Here is a 22821-nt window from a genome sequence, read left to right on the forward strand (position 1 = left end):
GACATATTAATTTCTTTCTTTCTTTCTTATTTTGTAAACTTAAACTTACATACATATGTCCTTTAGGCTCAAGAAAACAGAAGACTCAAGGAAATGAGAATTTTTTATAAAATTAGTGCAATGAGAATGTGGGAGGAAACAAGAATCTTGAGGAAATCAGGGGATCGAACTTGTCAAGGGGCTCCCAGCACCAAAGGTTTAAAATGCGATTGAAGAATGATTGGTTGCTGTTTGACATCCCTTTTAACACCAAGGCTGTAGGAGACAAAAAAAAAAAAAAAAAAAAAAAAAAAAAAACAGCTCAACGAGGGATCCGAACAATATGGGATCCCTATGGGATTAGGATTAGAAATTAGATTTCTGGGCTTGCGGCAGGTATGACCTTTTAGTCTGTCACGTATGAGGGATGGGCCCTCAGCGATTACACTGCATGAGGAATAGGGATGCGCACGAGACAAGATTTGACGCTGTCTCGTCTCGAAAATGTGCTGTAAAAGTGTTGTCTCGATTTGAAAAATGTATTCTTTTCTATTGGAAGAGCTGTGTCTTGACTCGAATTTTGCTCATCCCTAATGAGGAATTGGAGAGGAACAAAAGAATGGGGAAGGAAGCGTCTTGTAACCATTATGTTAGATACCATTCCGACATTTTTCTGGTACAAATAAGGAAAACCCAAGACAACGTCACTCAGGATGGCTCTCTTGAAAAAAAAAAGTTACACTTTTCGACCGATTAGTGGAATCGAACTCTGGTCTCCCGCGGGAAAAACACATACAGAATAATCACCATACATATAGCCAAAAGAAATCTCTGCTAATACCAATCTAAAATTGAATCTGGGATTACATGCACCAAAGCAGCTCATATTATTACAACAAGGAAAGCGGCAGAAATATTTTTTAATGTTTACAATATTTACTCCCCCCCCCCCCAAAAAAAATCTGAAACTATAGATTGCCTTACAAAATCAAATATAACGGAACCTACCAGGCTGTCTATATAGTAAGCATTCTTTATTAAGATCGGCAGGTGTTGACACAGCACATGCATTTCGGTAAAGGAAAAAAATATTTATCAATTTTTAATGGCAATTTCCAATTTATTGCATTAAATATCAAACAAAAGCACAGTCAATAATACAGATGAGTTGGTATTTTCCAAATTTCATTTTCCAATTTCACAAAGTGTGTGTATAAAGTCATTCATGGTTGTTGATACACAAAAAATACTTATTAGCTACGTTCATTTTATACATTAGTGAGCGCACCTGCCATATTTCGGTAGCCTTTTTATGAAACTTCAGAGATCTGACTTCCGGTTCAGAAGAGGCACTGAAAAAAAGAAGAAAAGAAAGGCTTTATTATTATAAGAAAAGTTAGATTCAAAATTGTTTAACCTTTTATATTACAGCTTCGTAACGCCCTCTTGTCCTATTTCAAATTGTTTTCACATTGCTTTGGATGAAAGGGGAGCGAAGTTGTCATGTTTACAACAATTCTGTAGAATTCAGAGCTATTTTGCGGTCAAAGTGGGTGGACAAGTGAATAACAATGCACCCTTTTATAGTTTTCAATGTTTATGGAAAATAAAACAGACTTCTAAAAAGAACTTTCCGAAATGAACAGATGACTAGCGGTTTTCTACACACTACCTGAACTTTTTTTTTTCAATTAAGAATACAAAAATGATTCAATATATAATTTTAGACATCATCTGAAACAAGTTTAATTAAAAATAATTATAAGGTGATGCTTTCATATAGTATCTTTATGTAAATACTTGTAGAATGGTGAGTCTTTGAACAAGGAAAATCTAAAAGAATACTAAGTAGAAGTATTTGTAAAAGTTCTGTTCATTTGAAACTATACATCGTACACACAACTTGCCTCTTGTCAGTCATTTTTCCAAGATGGTGACTCAAGTACAAGCAGTGTTCGTAAGTTTCCTGTAAAAATTTCCCTCGACTGACAAAATTTTCCCTTTCCTTGCAAATTTTCCCTTTCTTTGCAAATTTTCCCTTTTTTTTTGCAAATTTTCCCTTTTCTTGCAAATTTTCCCTAATTTGTTTAGAGTCCAATTCCTATGATAGAAGTTATGTGTTAAGATTAATTTAGCTACATTAAAGGAAGTGCCAACCGCATTTGTTTTATTCATTTCCTTTTTGCTACTATTTCTTTTTTTTTACTTTTTCCTTACTTTTTTACAAAAAAAAAAAAAAAACACACACAAATACACTCAGACAAAAATGGGTGCAAATTATGCAATTTTGAACAGACTCACACATATATAAACTACTGTTATTGTATTGGTTTATATCTGAAGAACAAAGAAAACTTCAAACATTTATATTGATCATACGGTCAGAGCAAGAATTTCCCTGGATTTCCAAGTTTTATAAAGAAAATTCCCTTTTTCCTTTTTTGTTAGTTACCTGTGAAATTTCCCTAGATTAAGGAAATTTCTCTCAAACTACGAACACTGAGTACAAGTTTGATTAGCAATGACTTTAGCACAATATTAATGAGGAAGACAATTACAAGAATCGTATGTAGATAAAGAATCTGTTATTTATTACGTCCTCGATTAATACCTAATTTGACTGAACTAATAAATAAAATTATATGTTAGGTTGGTGCGAATAAAATATCCACAAAAAAAACTACAATATTATACCTAGTAAAAGATAGTGTCTGATGAAGCCAATATGTTCAGTTAGTTGGCAAAACTGTCACTCGGTTATTATTTTAAAATAAACGTTGATGTGTTCAGCAATGGCGCCCATCATGGGGGGCAAGGTGGGGTGCTTGTCCCTCTAGAGGAAATTGTACTTCAGAATATCGAAAATCCAATAGACTTTTTGCATTAGTTACAGCAAAATTTGGAACTATTTTTGAAACGTTTACTATTTTTGAAACTTATAGGCTACTTGCCCCCCGGAAACCACAACATGGGCGCCCTTGGTATTCAGTGATTTGTTTTTCTAGTTCAACTTATTTAAGATAGCAAAGCTAATATGAACCAGTTAGTTAATAGTAATTTTGTACTTCTCACTATGATCTATGTCACCACTTCCACAACAATCTGATTTTCCTGTAGAGCTCTTTACCGAATCACATTCGATTGACTTTTTCTCGTCTTGTGATGCATATTTATAACCTAACTTATCAAACCGAAATGCATCAGATATCGAACTTGCTTCGAACACTTAAAGAAGCTTCCAAAGAATTTGCTAACCATTTGAGTAGTGATGTGAGGTGGAAAATTTTCCGCTATATTTTTCCAGAAAATTTTCTGTTCTAAAAAAATATCAGTAATCAAGTAACAACTCAACAGTGATCATAAAATGGATTAAATTCATGTTTAGAAATGTTAAAAAGTGAAAGATCGTTTAAAGAATCTGAAAATTTTCATGGCTTAGACAATTTTCAGTACTATGTAGAACAAGCGAAACAATTTTTAATGAAACGAAAAATTGAAAACCCGTATGGGAAAATGAAAAAAAACTTTATGCGTCGGAAAACTTTCGTCATTTTGAAGCAAAAAGTAAATCGGAAAGTTTTATTGCTCTGTGGAAACAAGTGAAAGGAATTTTCATAGATCGGAAAAGTTTCATTGCGATGTAGAAACAAGTAGAAATTTTTTTTTTCGTAAGCTGGACACTTTTGGATATTATGTATAGTGATATTAGATGGAAAATTTTCCACTATATTTAACTGCACATTGAGCTACAAAGTTGAATTCCTGTTGAGGAAAGTTAGTTAGCAAAATTTTCCAATTAGCTTCGAAAACTTTTTCTAATATTTCAAGTTGGGAAGTAAAAATTTACATAGTGTTTCTCTCTCTATGAATCGATGTAGGAATACGTGGAGTGTTTTTATGAATCGGAAAATTTTCCGGAAAATTTTCATCACTGCATTTGAGATTCTACTGCTTCTAACTTCAGTCGTGTAGCCCAGGGCCACAACTAGGGGTGAGCAAGTGGGGCACTTGGAGCGGGTTCGTAGTTGATGGGGTGCTTAGAAGAGCAATATGTATACACTGAGAGGGCGCTGAATTTCGTGTTCGTTACGGGTGACAAAAACCGTAGTTGTGGGCCTGGTGTAGCTTCGCCTGTCTTTGTAGAATAGCTAGGGTTTTACTGCCCAAGTTTTTAAATTAAAATGGGATTTTGTACAATTTCACAAACTTCACTTCTCACAAGGGAAGTTCGGGAGAAAGCACTCTCCTGTAGAGAAACTAAGCATGCCATTTGAAGGACCAATTCATGCTGACTACAACAAGCTAATAAAATTCCTGTACGGTTGAGAACGTTTCGAGAGATTCGACGTTAAATACCAGAAGTACATAACCTAAGTATTCTCTCCCATGGCCAAGCCTAATGGTTTGAACTTGCTACTGCATGATAACTGGGGTCCATTCACAGACAAATTGTCCATTGCACGATGGATGACAGATGACAAAGACGTAACGATTGAGGATATACCAAAGAACTGCACACTATATGTACAACCGTTTGATGTGTTTGGATTACAACCAACCAACATTATGGCAGGAAATTTGTGTATACAGATGAAACGTTTTCATCCGGACGTTGCTATGTACCAACGAACAATCAAAAAAGTAGTGTTGCCACGAGACGAGACATTTCTCGTGTCTCGTCTCGTCTCGTAAACGAGACGAGACACGAGACGGGACAGAACCCTTTTAGACGACACACGAGACGAGACAGACTGCTTGTGTCGTCTCGAAAACGACGGGACGTCTCGTGAAATGTCTCATCTCGTCTCGTGTCTTGAAAATGAAAATGCTGGCGGGAATGGCCAAGATTGAAATTGCCAGTGGTCATATAGATTGCAAAAGGAAAATCCCCTTTGTGAGAAAACATGTTGAAAAGCCTTTATAGAAAAGTGTCCTCGGTTTATTGAATGAAACAATCGTGATAGATGAGCTTCCAGGAATATCATGCTTAATGTCTTGTCCGCAATTCCCCTTGCTGTAAACTGAGGAATTCTCATTTTTTTCATTTCTGGCTGGAATGATGACAAACAAAATCAAAGGCAGGGAAGATTTTTTACAAGGTCAAGAAACCGAACTACCACCACCATCTATTCAATTTGAAAACTGGGTAAGGTCTATACTCATTACAGGTTGTAGTTCAAAGTTCTGGCTGAGATGGCGGAAGAGAACAGAACAGACTACACTTGTCTTTATTCTCTGGTGACGGTATTTTTTTTGCTATATGAACCGAAATGAACCGAAAACGGCAATTGAAGTACGTCATCTTGCAACTAAAATGTTGTTTTCTCTCTCTCTCTCTCTCTCTCTCACACACACACACATACACATAAAAACACACTTTTACCATTTTACCAATCACTCGCTTATTATACAGCAGTCATGTTGTAAAATTCACCTCTTCGTTTGGAAGGCGGGCGAAGGACAAAGAAAGCAAATATATTATTGACGAACCCTTCAAATTGTTAGCTTTCAGCAAATTTATGATACTAACAATAACACTGGAAGTGAAGAGGTTTTACAGGGGGATCTTCGTTTTGTTACGCGGAAATGTTTCATCTGACCAGAGTGCGAAATTGCCCTCTGCTTCCATGTTGTGAGGAGGGGAATACTTCCCTTTCCTAGTGAATAATATTCATTAGGACCTGAATTATCTTCAGAAATGGTTTCTTACAGAGTGTAAAGAACATTTGGTATAATATTCATGGAACTCCGTTGAAAGCAGAAAATATCATGAGAATGATCAAAATTCAAACATTGAAGAACATAATTAACAGAAAAGAAATAGGATACCCAAACCATATTTTTAAACTTGCCCTAAAATGTATATCCTATATTTTTATTAATTCCTTACTCCCATGAAAATATCCTGGGGAGGATATTCTCTCCAATTTTTTTCAGACTGAAATCCTTTTATCCCGTACGATTTCGCCCCCTGACATAATACGAAGAAACAATTGCTGTTAAAATCCATACACGTGACCCTTCCGGGACTCAACCCAGGTCCTTCAAGCCGATGGTCTATCGCCGCAGACCGCTCGGCTTGGTATGAAGATGCACGTTGTATGATTGTGAATAGATCACGACAATATAAGAAACTTTAATCCAAAATGGCCACCCAAAAATCAACTTTTTTTTAGACCACTAGCTAATCTGGGTGTACTGTCATGAGTTTGTTACACAAACGGGGCAACCACCATATAGTGTCACACAACCCCGCTGTTATGGGAACAGATTTGTACCATGGAGGTGAAGACTGGTCCCAAGCATTCTTTCGTCCCATGTGTCGTTCAGCTCCTATTACTATGGCACTTTAAGTAGAGCTTACTGTGCAGTAACATATAAAATTTCAATCAAATACTTTCCATTACTCAATAAAATTATTTGGTTCCGAGCTTTCTTTTTAAAAAAATAATTGCAACAAATCTAAACATGCTAAAGTGGAAAGTAGTTTTTGGATTGGTGTGGTTAACACTGGGAAACCTAAAGGCTGGAATATATTAAATCAAAGTGTACACACATATCTATTTCTCTATTTATCTATATATCTTTCCATCTCTCTCTCTCTCTCTCTCTCTCTCTATATATATATATATATATATATATATATATATATATATATATATATATACACTATAAAGCAAGTGGGCTGATAGTATACGATAGTGTCGGGGATGGTGACACCTTTAGATCGAACTTTGCTTGTCGTGTAAACATTATTTGACATTAGTGTCTTCATCTTCGACGTACCTATGAGCAACTTACTGTATATTCGTGTATTGAAACTGGTTAAACAAATTTCAATGTTTCAGAATGTAAAAAAAAAAAAAAAAAAAAAAAAGCCAGAGTCGAGAAGCCTCAGACAACTAACAGCAGAGAAATATTATCTTGTAAACTATTTGTCCTTGCCTTGTGAGCTTATTTGATTTTATTTTTAAGATCTTTAGGCAACTTTGGCCCACCCCGAATAGATGATGATGGGAAAATTAGTGGAATGAAGAAAGTGGTAGGATATTAGACAACTTCGAGAAAACACACACATTTGAAAAATGAAATGAAATGGAATTTTTGAGTTTTATGTCCCACGATTATGCCGGTTAGGCTAAAGGAGACGGTGATGATGAGTAATGAATGAAATGGTGGAATGAAGAAAGCGGGAGGAAACGGGAAAACCCCGAAAAAACCCACGCACACGGTGTTTGTCCACCACAAAGTTCACTTGGCGGAAGCTGGGATCGAACCCGAGAACTCAGGCACCAGAGGTGAACGCTTTACCACTGAGCCATCGACAATCTGCTTGTTAGACTTAAGTCTGATAACGATATTTCTTGGTCAGTTTTGAAATACTCAGCAAGAAGTATCATCTCTCTATCACCATGCAACATCTTTTCCATATCGACCATGTTAGTTGGCAATTTCGACTCATGGAGAACAGAAACTTCATCTACCACGCCTTTGATAGGGAATCTTGTAAATAAATTATCAATTAAAGCTTGATAAACTGATGATTTCTTATTTGTTTATACATTTAACTTTTGTAATTATACATGAAGGTTTGATGCCATTCCCAAGTTCCCTCCCCCGTCTAGAAAGCGAAATGGAACGAAATGGAAAGTGTTCATAGGTGAATAGGAATTTCCCTCCTTCTTCCTGTTCAATTACCACATTACTGTTTGCCCTGTGCCAAATTACGATGAATTTCAATTAAATTATCATCGATACTTTTGAGTGGAACAAAGGATGAAATTTGAAACTTCCAAATTAAGGTAAGTGTACGAACGTAAAGAAAAAATAGTGTAAAATTTTCCATATAATTATGCGTACAATCCAAACTTAAAATTTCCGTGTAATTAATCTTACAGTACAAATTTTACGCAGTGGGTCAAGGTGGGTCGCAGTGGGTCAAGGTGGGTGGTGGGTCACAGTGGGTCACATGCTGTTGACCCACGACCCACTGATCCACTCAGAAAACTTGACCCACTTGACCCACTGACCCACCGATCCACTGACCTAATCCATCTCTGTTCTTGTCTTGTGTGTCCAGGGTAATAACTTAGTTGTATCTTGATTAGCATGGTGCAGCCTGCTAGATTTTACTTTCGTTCCCATGGTATGCTATTATATTTTTTACGAGACAAGACGAGACAAGACGAGACAAAACGAGACGAGACGAGACGAGACACGAGACGGGACGAGCACATTTTTTTTAGACGAGACGCGAGACGGGACATGCTTTGCACGAGACGAGACGAGACAGCCTGAAGTCTCGTCTCGTCTCGTCTCGTGGCAACACTACAAAAAAGTTTGTGTTCATGCTAAAGAATCAGTTCCAATCACTGCGATACATTGGATATTGTTTCAGTTTGCGTTCCACAAGGCATGTTACCGAACAAATTATGTACCTTTTGAGTCACTTGTCGAATTTGCTTTTCACTTTGGTTATGCAAACTGTTTCCTTGACGAATGCAACGCAATTGCACATATAAAATGTTCATGTTGCAAGGAAGTTTTTTTACCTGCGTCATTTCTTCATAGAACCGAAGAACAACAGTGATCAATTTTCATCTCTACCCTATCATTATTGTGAACAGTGTAATGACTAATTTTAACTAACAAAGCCATTAGGTAATGCAAAACAGTTCTTTCTGTTACCTCCGATAGATTTCAATTCATAATCTTATGTCAATATTCGTTGCTAATCATGTACTTAACGCGTTTAAATGCGCGTATACTCATTTCTTCAGGTAAATTTCCAAGTTGAATCTCTCGAACGGTTCTCAACCGTACAGAAATTCAGTCTTGGGAAGTAACGTAACGCAAGTAACGCGTTACTTTTTAAGTAACGTTTCCTAGTAACACGTTACATTTTTCCAAAGTAACTGTAACGGTAACGCGTTACAAATTTTTAAGTAACGTACCTAGTTTGCGTTACTTTTTTCGCGTTACATTTCGGATGAGTAACTACAATATATGTATATTTTTTCGGAAACAAATGTTTCTTTCCTGCAAGTGAATTTCTCAGAATGGAACAATGGAGCATGAACGATGTCAGTGACCGACGATTTCTGCACTCTTCGCCTTTTCCCGTTTCGCCTTATGACCTCCAGCAATGCAATTTTCATGTAAAACCTGTTATCACTTTTCATCTTAATGTAAAGCGGAACGGGAAATCTCGATGTGAATATTCCCGTTTCGCCTTACGAACTTTATGTTGGTAAGCCTGCAAACACATTCATAGATACAATTTGATTTGTTTATTTATATAACAAAATATAGTGCCACTTGCTGCTTTTGGAAGATGAGGACAGCCTCAGGGAAATCACGTGTACTGATTGCAAGCACCTGGAAGATTTTGTCTTAGATTTTGACAGCTCCAAACCAATATATTCAGTTAGTGAACTACGAGTGCAATGGTACTGGTAGTCTATTTTACTTTGAATGGTGTTGTTTCTATAAAGATGGAGAACGAAAATATTTTATCGTTCGAACATTTGAAAGAATACTTTTTCTTAAAAGCTGAAGATGATGGTGAACAGCAGTGGCGTATTTAGGGGTGGGCTTCCGGGCTTAAGCCCCCCCTCTGAAATCTTACTTACTATAGTAAAGTATATAAAATATCTTGCAGAATTTTCACATTTTCAGGCAAAGCCCCACCGAAACAAAATCGTAAGTACGCCACTGCTGAACAGAATTTAAAAGTAAAGTGGTGCCAAGGTGGGAAATATTTATCAACAATTAGGGTGCCATAATGAACGACATTCAGTAAGGGTTTAATATGAATAAACGGTGTTCTGATGAGCAGGCCTACTTTATTGATGTAATGTTGATGGTATGTAATATTAGGGTTCTTTTAGATCAGTTTGCATATCCTAAAGTCCCGTTGATTATAGAGTTTGGAACAACTAGCTTTAAAAAGCATGTATCGATTTTAGAGTTATTGGCAATTTTTATTCACCCCCAGTTCATGTGTTCTCATTTCGTCAGTTGTAGTGTAATGTTTCTCTATATTCTGTATTTTTAATTTTACATAGCAACATTGTTATTATTATATAATTAGTTCAGCAGAATAATAATAAGCAACCATTTTTACCATTCTCTTGCATAGGGATGGGCAAGAGTCAAGCTAAAACTCGACTCGAATCCAAGTCGAGTTTCGAGTCGAGTCAAAAGTAATATTCTCGAGACGAGTTCCGAACCGATTCACTGTTTTTGGCGTCGAGTTTCGAGTCGAGTCGAGTTTGATAAGTGGCTCGCTCGTTTTAACTCGTTTTCAAATCATCGGCTGATTACATTGGAAAGCGAAAGCCATGAGAAATGTAAGCTAAGCAGTAATATGGAATACTTTTAGTGTTGCTCACGAGAGGGGACACTGCTCGCATCTCGTCTCGTTTCGATAGCGAGACTACAAGAGATTTTTTATAACAAGCTTAGCTCGGCTCGGCTTAACTAAGCCGATGGCTCGAGTCGGCTCGCTTGGGGTGAACCATCGGCTCGAGCTGGCTTGGTTGGGATAAGTCATCTGCTCGGTTCGACTCAACTGAGCGAAGGGGTCTAGCCGACTCGGTTGGGTGAGTTGTTGGCTCAGCTCACATCTCGGTTTGAGTCGATAATGAATGAGCTGTGAGCCGACCTGCTCGAGTCGTTGACAATTCTAAACCCGGGCGGAACAGTTTTGAAGATATTTGGCCAGTGCCCTATAACTTTTCACAACGTTTGGCTCGAGCCCGAATACTCAACCTAGACCCTCAACCCAAATTCAGAAGCTCGTGAACAATGTCCTTTACTCCTAGACTTCACGACTACCAAGGTTGGCAATCAACTACTTTTTTAGTATTCATATATAAACCGCCTATCTTTCATGTTTATACACAGTGTTGTTATAATAATAATAATAATAATAATAATAATAATAATAATAATAATAATAATAATAATAATAATAATAATAATAATAATAATAATAATAATAGAAGAAGAAGAAGAAGAAGTTGTAGTAGTAGTAGTACCATTGATAATAATTATACAGGGTGTCCGAGAAGTCCTTCCCTGATTACAGAAATTGATAACTCAGGCTAGAAATAAGATAGAAATATGAAACTGGTGTTGAATTGTTTACAAACTATAAAAGTTTTTGTCTGTGTTAGGTTTGTTCTGTTTTACCAAGTCTCATTTTTTTTGTTTTAGGTTTGTAGTACGTAAGTAAGAAGCCCAAGAAGTCATGCCAACCAACCAGGAGAAGGCACAGTGTGTCCTGTGGTACCATGAGACACGATCACCAACCACGGTGCAGAGACAGTTCCAGACAACATTTGGGAGGACTCCACCTGATGTCAAGAGCATTAAAGCCTGGTATTAGAAGTTCAAGAACACAGGGTCGGTTGCTGACCTTCCGAGGTCTGGTCGACGAAGAACCTCAGCAGACACGGTGGAGGCTGTGTGGCAGTCTTTTCTGAGAAGTCCTAAGAAATCGGTGCGCAGGGCCTCACGTGAATTACAGATGCCAAAAAGCTCTATCCATGACATTTTACACAAACGTTTATTGTTTCGTGCTTACAAAGTGCAACTCGTTCAGGCCTTGTTGCCCGACGACGGTACACGTCGATATGACTTTGCGGTCGAAATGCTATCACGTATTGAGGACGATAATGGTTATCTCAGACGAATTGCCTTTTCCGACGAAGCGACATTCTTTGTCAGTGGAGTAGTGAATCGCCATAATGTACGCATTTGGGGTTCAGAACCCCCCAGGATAACCACAGTCGTTGCATCGATCCCTCCAGTGATGTTGGCTAATGTGTGGATGGAAATTGAATATCGCCTAGATGTGCTACGTGCTACCAAGGGTGCTCATGTGGAAGTGTACTGATGTGACCAAAACTTTTATAGTTTGTAAACAATTCAACACCAGTTTCATATTTCTATCTTATTTCTAGCCTGAGTTATCAATTTCTGTAATCAGGGAAGGACCCTGTATTGTCTATGTAAGAAACTTGAAGAGAATACTCGAAACTATACACCAGATTTGGTTCGACTCGACTCGAAACTCGACCCGAATTCGAGTCAAGTTGGAGGAAATTTTTCAAGCCGAGTTCTCTTGTCGAGCTCAAAGATGTCTGTTTCTAGGTTAATCGAATTTCAAAGAAAACTTGTTCGAACTCACTCGTGCCCATCCCTACGAGTAACCCAGTATGGCATTTTAGTCAATGTTACATTACATTAAAGTGTTCATATAGCTGTCAAGTAAAAAATTGTCCTTGCATTTACATAAATCGATTCAGAACGTGCAATAATAATAATAAACCAGACCCTCAAAAGTAGGTCACAACTTCTATGGAAGAAAGCCCCCTGGGGTGACATCTGCCGGGCTATTGAACTGTTTCCTTGGTGTTTGTTAGAGGTAGGAACTGTTGACGACGTTGTGGACTTATTTACATCCGTTGTCCACTCAGCCATAAAGGACTTTGTGCCAGTGAAAGCATCAAAATCGAACAGGTTTCCAGTCTGGTACGACAATGAACTTCGTGACCTTCTTAAAAACAAAAAGCTTGCCTGGACTCTATGGAAATCACATCCGAGTGACTACACATACAAAAACTTTGCTAGAATTAGAAGTCTTGCCAAGAAGGTACAGCGGCGTAAATATTTTGAATACATGGACTCAATTGGTGATTTTACTGTTAGTAACCCTAAAGTCTTTTGGTCTGTAATTAAATCCAGAACAAAATCTCCGGGCATACCGGCAACAATTCAAGATGAAAATACTGAAGCGAGTGATGATCAAAGACCAGACCTCTTCAATAACTACTTCTGCAAAACATTTACTTCCCTTTCCTCTACAACCCATCTCCCCCCTCTCCACCCCATCTGTTCGGACACCTTATCCATTCTCTCTACCACCCCGGGCGAAGTTCTGGCTCTCTTGCTATCGTTATCTCCACAAAGATCACTTGGACCTGATAAAATTAGTCCTCTCTTTCTCAACAAAACTGCTTCAGTTATTGCGGTTCCTCTATCTATCTTATTCAATAGATGCTTCAAGGAAGGGTATTATCCCACCAGTTGGAAACTAGCTCACGTGACCCCAATATATAAATCAGGACTTAAAGATCATGTATCCTCCTATAGGCCAATATCTCTTCTTTCTGTAATATCAATTATCTGCGAAAAAATAATTAAAGACAGGCTACTTAAATTCACCTCACCTTACATCCATAGTTCTCAGCACGGCTTTCTACCGAAAAGCTCAAGTCTCTCAAACTTAAGTACTCTTCTTTCCTGTGCAGTCAAATGTATGAATAACAATACTCAATTAGATGTTATCTACTTTGATCTCTCGAAGGCCTTTGATTCTGTCAGTCACATTCATCTTCTTCATAAACTCTCCAATAGATTTAATGTACATGGTAAATTTCTCTCTCTAATCACAAACTACTTGAAGGACCGTAAACAGAGAGTTGTTCTTTCAGGGGCGACTTCTAACCCCCAACCCGTGATATCAGGGGTGCCTCAGGGGAGTGTGCTTGGGCCTCTACTGTTTGTCCTCTATATGGATGATCTCTACACGCACTTATCAGCTCAACCTAGTGGCCTTCTGCTTTTTGCTGACGATTGTAAGTTATACAGAGAAATATCATGTCTCCATGACACAATTGCTCTACAGGAAGACATAAATTACCTTACACGCTGGTGTGAAATGTGGCACTTGAAACTCAACAGTAAGAAATGTGACAGTATTACTATTACTTTGAAAAAGTCTCCTGTTCCCTCCACATACCATATCAACGATTCCCCTATCACACATTCTGCTAGTCATATCGATCTTGGTGTCATCTTTGATTCAAAACTCACCTTCTCTGACCACATCTCCTCAATACTAAAGAATTCAATGCGCATGTTGGGACTTCTTTATCGATTCACCGAACTACGCACTGTTTCTTCATTAGCAACTTTTTATAAGACTTTAATAGCGCCCAAGATTGAATACTGCTCTCCCATATGGGCCATGGCAGCACCTACACATCTCTCCAGACTTGATTCTGTTCTCAATTTCTTCATTGCTATAGTCCGTTTTCGTGTTCCTGCACTTCGAATATTATCTAAGAAGGAGCTCTTGCGACATCTTAATATTCAGACTCCTGAAGTACGCAGAATTATCTCTGACCTGAAATATCTACATAAAATAGTTAATGGGACCTTAAGATCGGAAATATTACTTCAGGAACTATCCTTACGTGTCCCTTCCCGCATCACTCGGAATACCCACCTATTCCATCTTGCCCGTCCTAGGTTGGCTGTTATACAGAGGTCTCTTTTTTATAGAATACCAAACAGTTATAATCAAGTAACAACTGATGTGGACATTTTTTCGAACTACCCAGTGTTTGAAAGAGCAATTAAACGAGCTTTGACGGAATGGTTTTACTTTTACACTCTTTTTTTCTATGTTGTTGTTATTGTTGTCTTGTTTTTTTTCTTTCTTTTGTTAGCATGTCCCTGTGTAAAATGGCAAAGTTATGCTGTATCTGGGAAATTGTTCAATAAATAAATAAATAAATAAATAAATAAATAAATAAATAATAACAATAATAATAATAATAATAATAATAATAATAATAATAATAATAATAATAATAGCAGTAGTAATAGTAGTACGGAAAATTGAAGTAATAAGATTTTTTCACACATTCAAAGTTTCGGGCCTAAAAGTAACGCGTTACTTTCGAAGTAAAGTAACAGTTACTTTTTTGAGGCAAGTAACGCGTTAGTAACGCGTTACATTTTAAGAGAAAGTAAAGTAACTTGTAACGCGTTACATTTTTACAAGTAACTTACCCAACACTGCAGAAATTTTATGAGCTTGTTGTAATCAGCATGAATTGGTCCTTCTAACGGCATGCTTAGTTTCTCTGCAGACGAGTGCTTTCTCCCGAACTTCCCTTATCAGCTTTTTGTAAATATTAAACTATTGAAAATATGAAGGAAGACATTTCACCTCATCTGGAATAGGACATAATTTGCTCTGAATCTCTCGACAGACAGACAGACAAATGTTCGCTTTCTATAAGACTTCCAACATCTATGCATACCATGGTTTGGAAGTATAATAAAGGATTAAGTAATCTAAGAACCAGAAAAAGACCTCAATTCTTAAATTAGCCTGGAAGAATATTTTATTATTTGTAAAAAAAAAAAAAAAAAAGCATAAATTTTTGAAAAGTTCTAAAATGTATAATATCTTTCGTCCAATAATAAGAAAAAAGGTCTAATAGGTCATGAAATCTGAAACGCCTTCTATATAGATAGTCTATCGCAATCCAACAGCCCTTTTGGAAGCGAGAACGCCCTCTGAAGGGCGATAACACCCACGTTGAGAACTACTGATCTACCCATCACATAACAATCACGTGCAAGATACAATACAGTATGTCAATTTAGAAAATCGGTTGAGCAAGCTTTTCGTGATACAGTCAAGACTTACTGAAACCTGATGACTAAAATGTTGATTTGTTTTCTTTCTCCTTTCTTCTCATCTGCTTTTATATTTTTTCAGTTTTATCTGAATATTTTACATGCATATCTATATCCTATATAAATAAAAATGACAATGATTATGTTCGTGACTTAATAACTGTTGAACCACCCGACCAATCTCGATAAAATTTTCAACATGAATGAGGTTCGGGCCTTTGATGGTTTTTATCATTTCACTTTGACGGTGCAACTTAGGGGAGGTAGGAGATATTTAAAAATTATCGAAAATGACCGATATTAGTGTCGAATCCATAATTTTCTGGGTCCCTGAGATGAACAGTGACACTTCTCATGCCGTTTAAATCCAAATTCAAACCCACAACTTGAAGGTGTATACAAATGATCGAAAATAACCGGTATTAGTGTCAAATCCATAGTTATTGGAGTCGTTGAGCTGAACAGTGACACTTCTGATGCCGTTTCCCAAATTCAGTTCCCATTAGTATTACTAAGGTGGTGACATGTAAATATAATTGAAAATGGCCCACATTAGTGTCGAATTCATAGTTTTTGGGGTCACTAAGTTGATTGGTGACAGTTTTAGTGCCATTTATGTTCAAAATGAAGCTATTCTCGTCGTGCGAAGAACGGGCATTTGTTACTACTATTTTTGTTGAATATGTGCCTTCAGATCAGCAGCGTTATTTGAAATTTTACTCGGAGGAGGGGGAACCCTGAACATAAAATTTTTCACGTTTTTATTAGTATATTAGTATACAATTATTTAAAATAATGTATTATTTAAACTCAGGGGAGGGGGAATAATTGTTCTTTGTGTCATTCTTAAAAATGTAAAGTCTCGACCTTAACACAAGAGGGACACTAGTGACCATGGCCCCTCCTCAATCAATAAAATACTTTAAACCGGTTAAGTAGACGGATGTGCCATCAAGATTAATTTAACTCTGCTGGTCACACGTGAATGCATATCACAAGGAAATCATTAATACACTCTACCTAAATTAGAACATGAAGTTTAAGTATTCTCTTCTCTGAAGTATATATTTAGTTAAGTGAGTGGGGTGAAATGATCACAGTTGAAATGGGGAAAGAGGGAGACATGAGTCTTAAAAAATCCACACCATTGATAGAAAACAATGATTCTTTTATATCTTGATTCTATTTTGTTTACAAAGTTGCCAGATCATAATTAACCCTAGTTGTTTTTGTCTTCCCATACCACTAGTTCATTTGTCATTACATATGAATTGTATTTTAATTACACATAAATTACGGTTATTAACCTCCAAACTTTTGAAAATATTGTCGCTTTTCTGTCCCCCCCAGTAACTTAATAGTGGGGGAGAATTTTATGCCACAAATATTAAGCGGGGGAATTTCCTCCAACCTTCCAGGATTTCGCACCATGATACAAGGTACAGTCAGCAACAAAAGTACTTTCTGTTTGATTAAATTAGTTTCGTAAATAATTTGAGAATGAAAAGACAATTTGAGTACAGTTTTCAGTAAATTAATAAAATGTAATTTACTGTACGTTGCACCCTTGAAACTAGGTGAAAACTGTGTGTTCCGGGACCGGGGTGGCTCAGGGGTAGAGTGTTTACCTCTGGTGCATGGGGTCCTTGATTCGATCCCAGTTTGAGCCAAGTGAAATTTGTCGCGGACAAACACTGTGCGTGGGTTTTCTCGGGGTTCTTCCATTTCCTTCCACTTTCTTCAATCCACCATTTCATTCATTTCTCATCATCACTGTCTCCTTTTGCCTAGCAGGCATAATCATGGGACGTAAAACTTAAAAATTGCATTTCATTTGATGTGTACATTCCATCGTTATTTCCAAAATATAAATTCTTCCAAACCGAAAGAACTTTTGTCTCTGAGTGTACAATATGATAATTCCTCTTATCAGTGGCGTATTTACGATTTTGTTTCGGGGGGGCTTTGCCTGAAAATGTGAAAATTCTGCAAGATATTTCATATACTTTACTATACAAGTAAGATTTCAGGGGGGACTTAAGCCCGGAAGCCCCCCAAAATACGCCACTGCGTCTAGTGGGACTAAAGGAAACCAAATAAACTTCAAGAATGGCATGCCACGTGTCGAACTCGGGACCTACGGATGGTGATGCGAAAACGCACACCACTTATCTACTACATTCGGGCATTAGAAGATATTAAGCAACCGGTAGATCATTCCATTAAAAGAGTATGTCAATAGGGAAGCGACTCAAGCGTTGCAGTACAGAAACTCTTTCATGAACAAGACGTTAGGGGCCAGGTGATCATAAAGGTTGATTTTCACTATCAAGTATAGAAACGAAAAGAAAAAAAATAAAATGGGAGGACACCTGAAAAGACGTCACGGGTTCGAGGTTGTTACTAGAAATTTCAAACCTTATCACCCTCTTGACGAGATTCTATTGTGAGTGAGTCCACATTGCATTTTGTAGAAAGTCAAAGTGTGTGAAAATCCACAGAGCAAAGGTAGCCGGGTCCTTTCATGTCATTAATTAAATTCAGTCACGGTAATCACCGACGATTGGAACGACGTAGGTGATCGCTCACATCCATTAATTAATTCATTTTTTTCTTTAAAAAAGAGAACCTTTCCTGAAAATAAAGCAAAACTTGGATTTTTTCCCATTCTCCAAAGTCACTGCGAAGTTTGAACAAAAGATAAGATGTATTCTCATTTTCTTTTTTCTTTTTTTAAGCATTAGCTAGTATCCTTCAATACATTCTTTTTCAAAAACTTTGATGCAGAAATGATTTTCATGCTGCATATAAAGAACGTGTGATTTTGAACGTTTCGGTCAAAAAAGAACCAGAACACCTCTTGTTTCTTTACATGATGAAGGGATAACAACTATTGTTTAAGATCTTTGCTCATTTTCATAATCTCTTTCATTCAGTGGTGTACGCAAGGGGATTTCGGGGTTTAAATCCACCCTTAAGCAAGCTATTGTGGAAATATAAACATTTACTACATTAAGGATACATACAAAAATCATGAAAGTCTTCCTCAATCAGATGAAATTAAGTGCTTGAATGCCCTTGGTGAAATTCTGTGTCTGCTGCTGCTATCAACTATCCTCTTTCCTTTATTCTTCTTTTTTCTTGGTTTTCTTTCAGTTTTTGTAAAATAAATCAGTAAAAACCAACAGTATGATAATTTTGTAAAATGCGCTTACCCTGTATTTACAAATATGTTGCTAGTAGTATATGTCTCACTCTGAAGAGTATCTGTGTTGCAATTAGGAGTATGTGTGTTACATTTAGGAGTATGTGTGTTGCAATAGGAATATGTGTTACATTTAGGAATGTGTTATAGTTAAGAGTATGTGTGTTACATTTAGAAGTATGTGTGTTACATTTAGGAGCATGTGTGTTACAGTTAGGAGTACGTATGCTACATTTAGGAGTATGCAATATTTAGGAGTATGGTTGTTACAGTTAGGAGTATGTGTGTTACATTTAGAGGTATGTGTATTACAGTTAGGAGTACGTGTGTTAGATTTAGGGACATGAGAGTTACAGTTAGGAGTATGTATGGTAGATTTAAGAGTAAATGTGTTACAGTTAGGAGCATGTGTGTTACATTTAGAAGTATGTGTGTTGCAGTTAAGAGTATGTGTTACATTTAGGCATATGAGTGTTACAGTTAGGATTATTTGAGTCACGCTATGGAGAAGACAAACAATAAATGCAATTTGCTAGTTATCACTTTTTCATAAGTATAAATTATCAACTATATAAAATTTTGGTAAACGAACGAGATCTTTTCTATTGCCATAATAAATTTACTTTTCTCAAATTTTCTCGAAAATCACAGGTGAAAATTTGGGTCTACCCTTAAGTATGCTTTTCCTTTTCAGTTCGACAGTGGGTTTTCTCAGAGTACTTCCGTTTTCTACCACATTCTCATTCCACCAATTTTTCAATCATCATTCACTTGTCTTAATCATCCGTCTCTTTTAGCCTAAGCGGTATATAATTGTGGGACGTTAAATTAAAGATATTGTTTTTTTTAATTCGATTTGACCTATCAATTGATAAAGTGCCTTATTATCACTAGATAAACTTATAATTAAACAAAAATTAAAGTGTTTAATAAAAAAAAAGTTCGAGTATTATCCTATTAATCAAACTCTGGATACTATCGCCTTGCTTGTAACATGATCAAAAAGCTTCTTTGAGGATATTATTCCGTATAACTTTACTCTTAATAAGTGACGTGATAATCGTTCTGCATCAATTTTTAGGTTAGAAAATTGTTTTTCCTTCTAGATTTTCTCGAAAACTACTCATGAGGATTTACGCTCATATCATTACGTTCATCTCATTAAGATCTATCAATTGATAACCTAAAGGTCTATTTTTTAATTGTTTTTTCGTTAAACTCTAATAATATTAACCCTAATAGTAATAATATTTAATAATAATAATAATAATAATAATAATAATAATAATAATTTAACTGTAACATACATACTCCTAACTGGAACATACATATTCTAACTGGAACATACATACTCCTAACTGTAACATACATTCTCTTAACTGTAACATGCATATTTCTAACTGTAATACATACTCCTAACTGTAACATACATATCTCTAACTGTAACATACATACTCGTGACTGTAACACACATGTTTCTAACTGTAACATACATATTTCTAATTGTAACATACATACTCCTAACTGTAACATACATATCTCTAACTGTAACCTACATACTCCTGACTGTAACACACATATTTCGAACTATAACTTACATACTCCTAACTGTAACATATTAATACATACTCCTAACTGTAACATACATATCTCTAACTGTAACATACATATTCCTAACTGTAACATGCAGACCCTTAACTGTAACAAACATATTCCTAACTGTGACACACATACCCCTAACTGTAACATATATATTCCTAACTATAACATGCATACTCCTAACTGTAACATACATATCTCTAACTGTAACACACATATTCTTAACTGTAACATACACACTCCCAACTGTAACATATATATTCCTAACTATAACATGCATACTCCTAACTGTAACACACATATTCTTAACTGTAACATACACACTCCCAAATGTAACATACATATTTCTAACTGTAACATACATACTCCTGACTGTAACACACATATTTCAAACTATAACTTACATACTCCTAACTGTAACATACATACTCCTAACTGTAACATGCATACTCTTAACTGTAAGACACATATTCCTAACTGTGACATACATACTCCTAACTGTAACGTATATATTCCTAATTGTAACATGCATACTCCTAACTGTAACATACATATTCCTAACTGTAACACACATATTCTTAACTGTAACATACATATCTCTAACTGTAACATATATACTCCTAGCTGTAACACTCATATTCCTAACTGTAACATACTTCTAAGTGCAATATACATACTCCTAAGGGGGATGCTTGGTATAAAAGACTCATTCCTCGATTAATTAATAATCTTCGACTTCCTAACCGCTCAAAGAAATATTGGCAAGACGAAATAAATCGTAAAATATGTTCAAGATTTTAATTTGTTGTTGTTTTTGTTCAAGATCCACCGTCTTAATTTTTTTAATGATAGAAACTTTTGTGCTGACCGCACATCATCCAACTGAAAAAAAAAACTATCTGAGCAGCTCTTGCAAAGGGTTGTAATGCCAGGGAATTTCGTTTCAGTTTAGCGACTGAACCTCTAAGTTAATTAAGTCAGCACTCTTCCTTGCATGCTTCTTGATCGCCTTATTTGCGACACAGCACAGCAAAGAAATGCGATTGGAGCACATCCATCCTCTGGTCAACAACAGCCATTGAAACAATTATATTCACCGTCACACTACTTCCGGTGCAACTGACAAATTTATTTTTCATTGTGTGTGTGTTTTTTTAACCCTCTTTCTTTATCCGTGACGTCAGTCACCACTGAAGCAAAGCGTTTAAGTAGCAATGAACGAGAAAGCTGCTCATGATTGGTCTTTCATGCTAATATAGCAAAACATTTTAAATGGAAGTACTACTTTGTACTAGTAATTATCAATTTTCTTAGAGTCAGGTATCCTTAGCACTCACGCACTGTAAGGTTTATTATTGATTCCTTGTTAATAATTTAATAACGAAAAGTTTTCATCAAAGTGAAATACTTATTGTTCGCACGGGATAAAAAATGGTTAAGAAAAAAAATATTTAAAAAAATTATTTGAACCATATTTTCTTCCTTATGATGCGTATTTGAATAAGAGTGAAATGATAAAAGCAAAGATTCAACCCAAGTACTCAATATGATCAAAAATTAATTTCAAAAAATGACTTTGTTATTGAGGAAAATCGAAAAGGCTATTACTCACCGCAAAAAAAAAAAAAAAAAAAAAAAAAAAAAAAAAAAAAAAGTAGCCGAATTTTCTTCTACATGCAATAGGTAGCGCTTTCGGAAGCTGCTACTTCCATCATCAGCTTGTGATAGACTTCAAAAAGGATTAAAAAACATGAAGGATGGTTTAAAAATTGTTAAAAAGTTAGGATATGTAAAAAACCAAATCTTTTGTCAAACATTAAAACTCACGGGAATGGAAACTCACTGACATTGTTCACTCCTGTTCACTGTTTTCTGTTCTTGCTTTCCAAATGGTAAAAATATGTAGTGAAAAGATTACTCCAAAAAATATTTATTTCTCCTTTATCCAGGTTAAGTGAGGGCATTTTTTTTTGTGAATATAATATGATTCTTTATCTTTTCGTTCCGTTGCTTTTTTTTCTTCTTTTTCAATCAAACATGATTCCACGATATGATGGTTTATAATCTCTAAGATGCGTTGCTAGACCGGATAACTGTTGCGGATTCCGAGATTTCGAGGTACGAACGTGCTCAGTTATTCTAGTACAAATGTTCCTTTTTGTTTGGCCTATATACACTTTATCACACTGACATCTCACCCGACAGACGCCACTGCTTTATAAAGGGTCAGTAAAAAATGGTTTAAAATTGGTTATGTATTTATCTATAGATTTTGGAGGAACTTCTGAAATTTTGATGTTGTGTCTTTGCAGAATCTTCTTGATTTTTGCTGAAAAATGTGGAACCAAAGGGACACGAATTCACCTGTCAGTTATGGCATGTGTTGTTGGTTGATGGTGGGTGCCGACGGTCTCCTGTTGTACCTATTTGTACCATTTTAACAATAAAGATTTTTGGAAACCATTTTCCTGTGCAATTTCTAATAAATACTGTATTTCCTTGTTTAAATCCTCACAGAGGTCTGAAAGTAAAAG

Source organism: Thermobia domestica, chromosome 12 (genome assembly GCF_964235325.1).
Source record: "Thermobia domestica chromosome 12, izTheDome1.hap1.1, whole genome shotgun sequence".
Lineage (NCBI taxonomy): Eukaryota > Metazoa > Arthropoda > Insecta > Zygentoma > Lepismatidae > Thermobia > Thermobia domestica.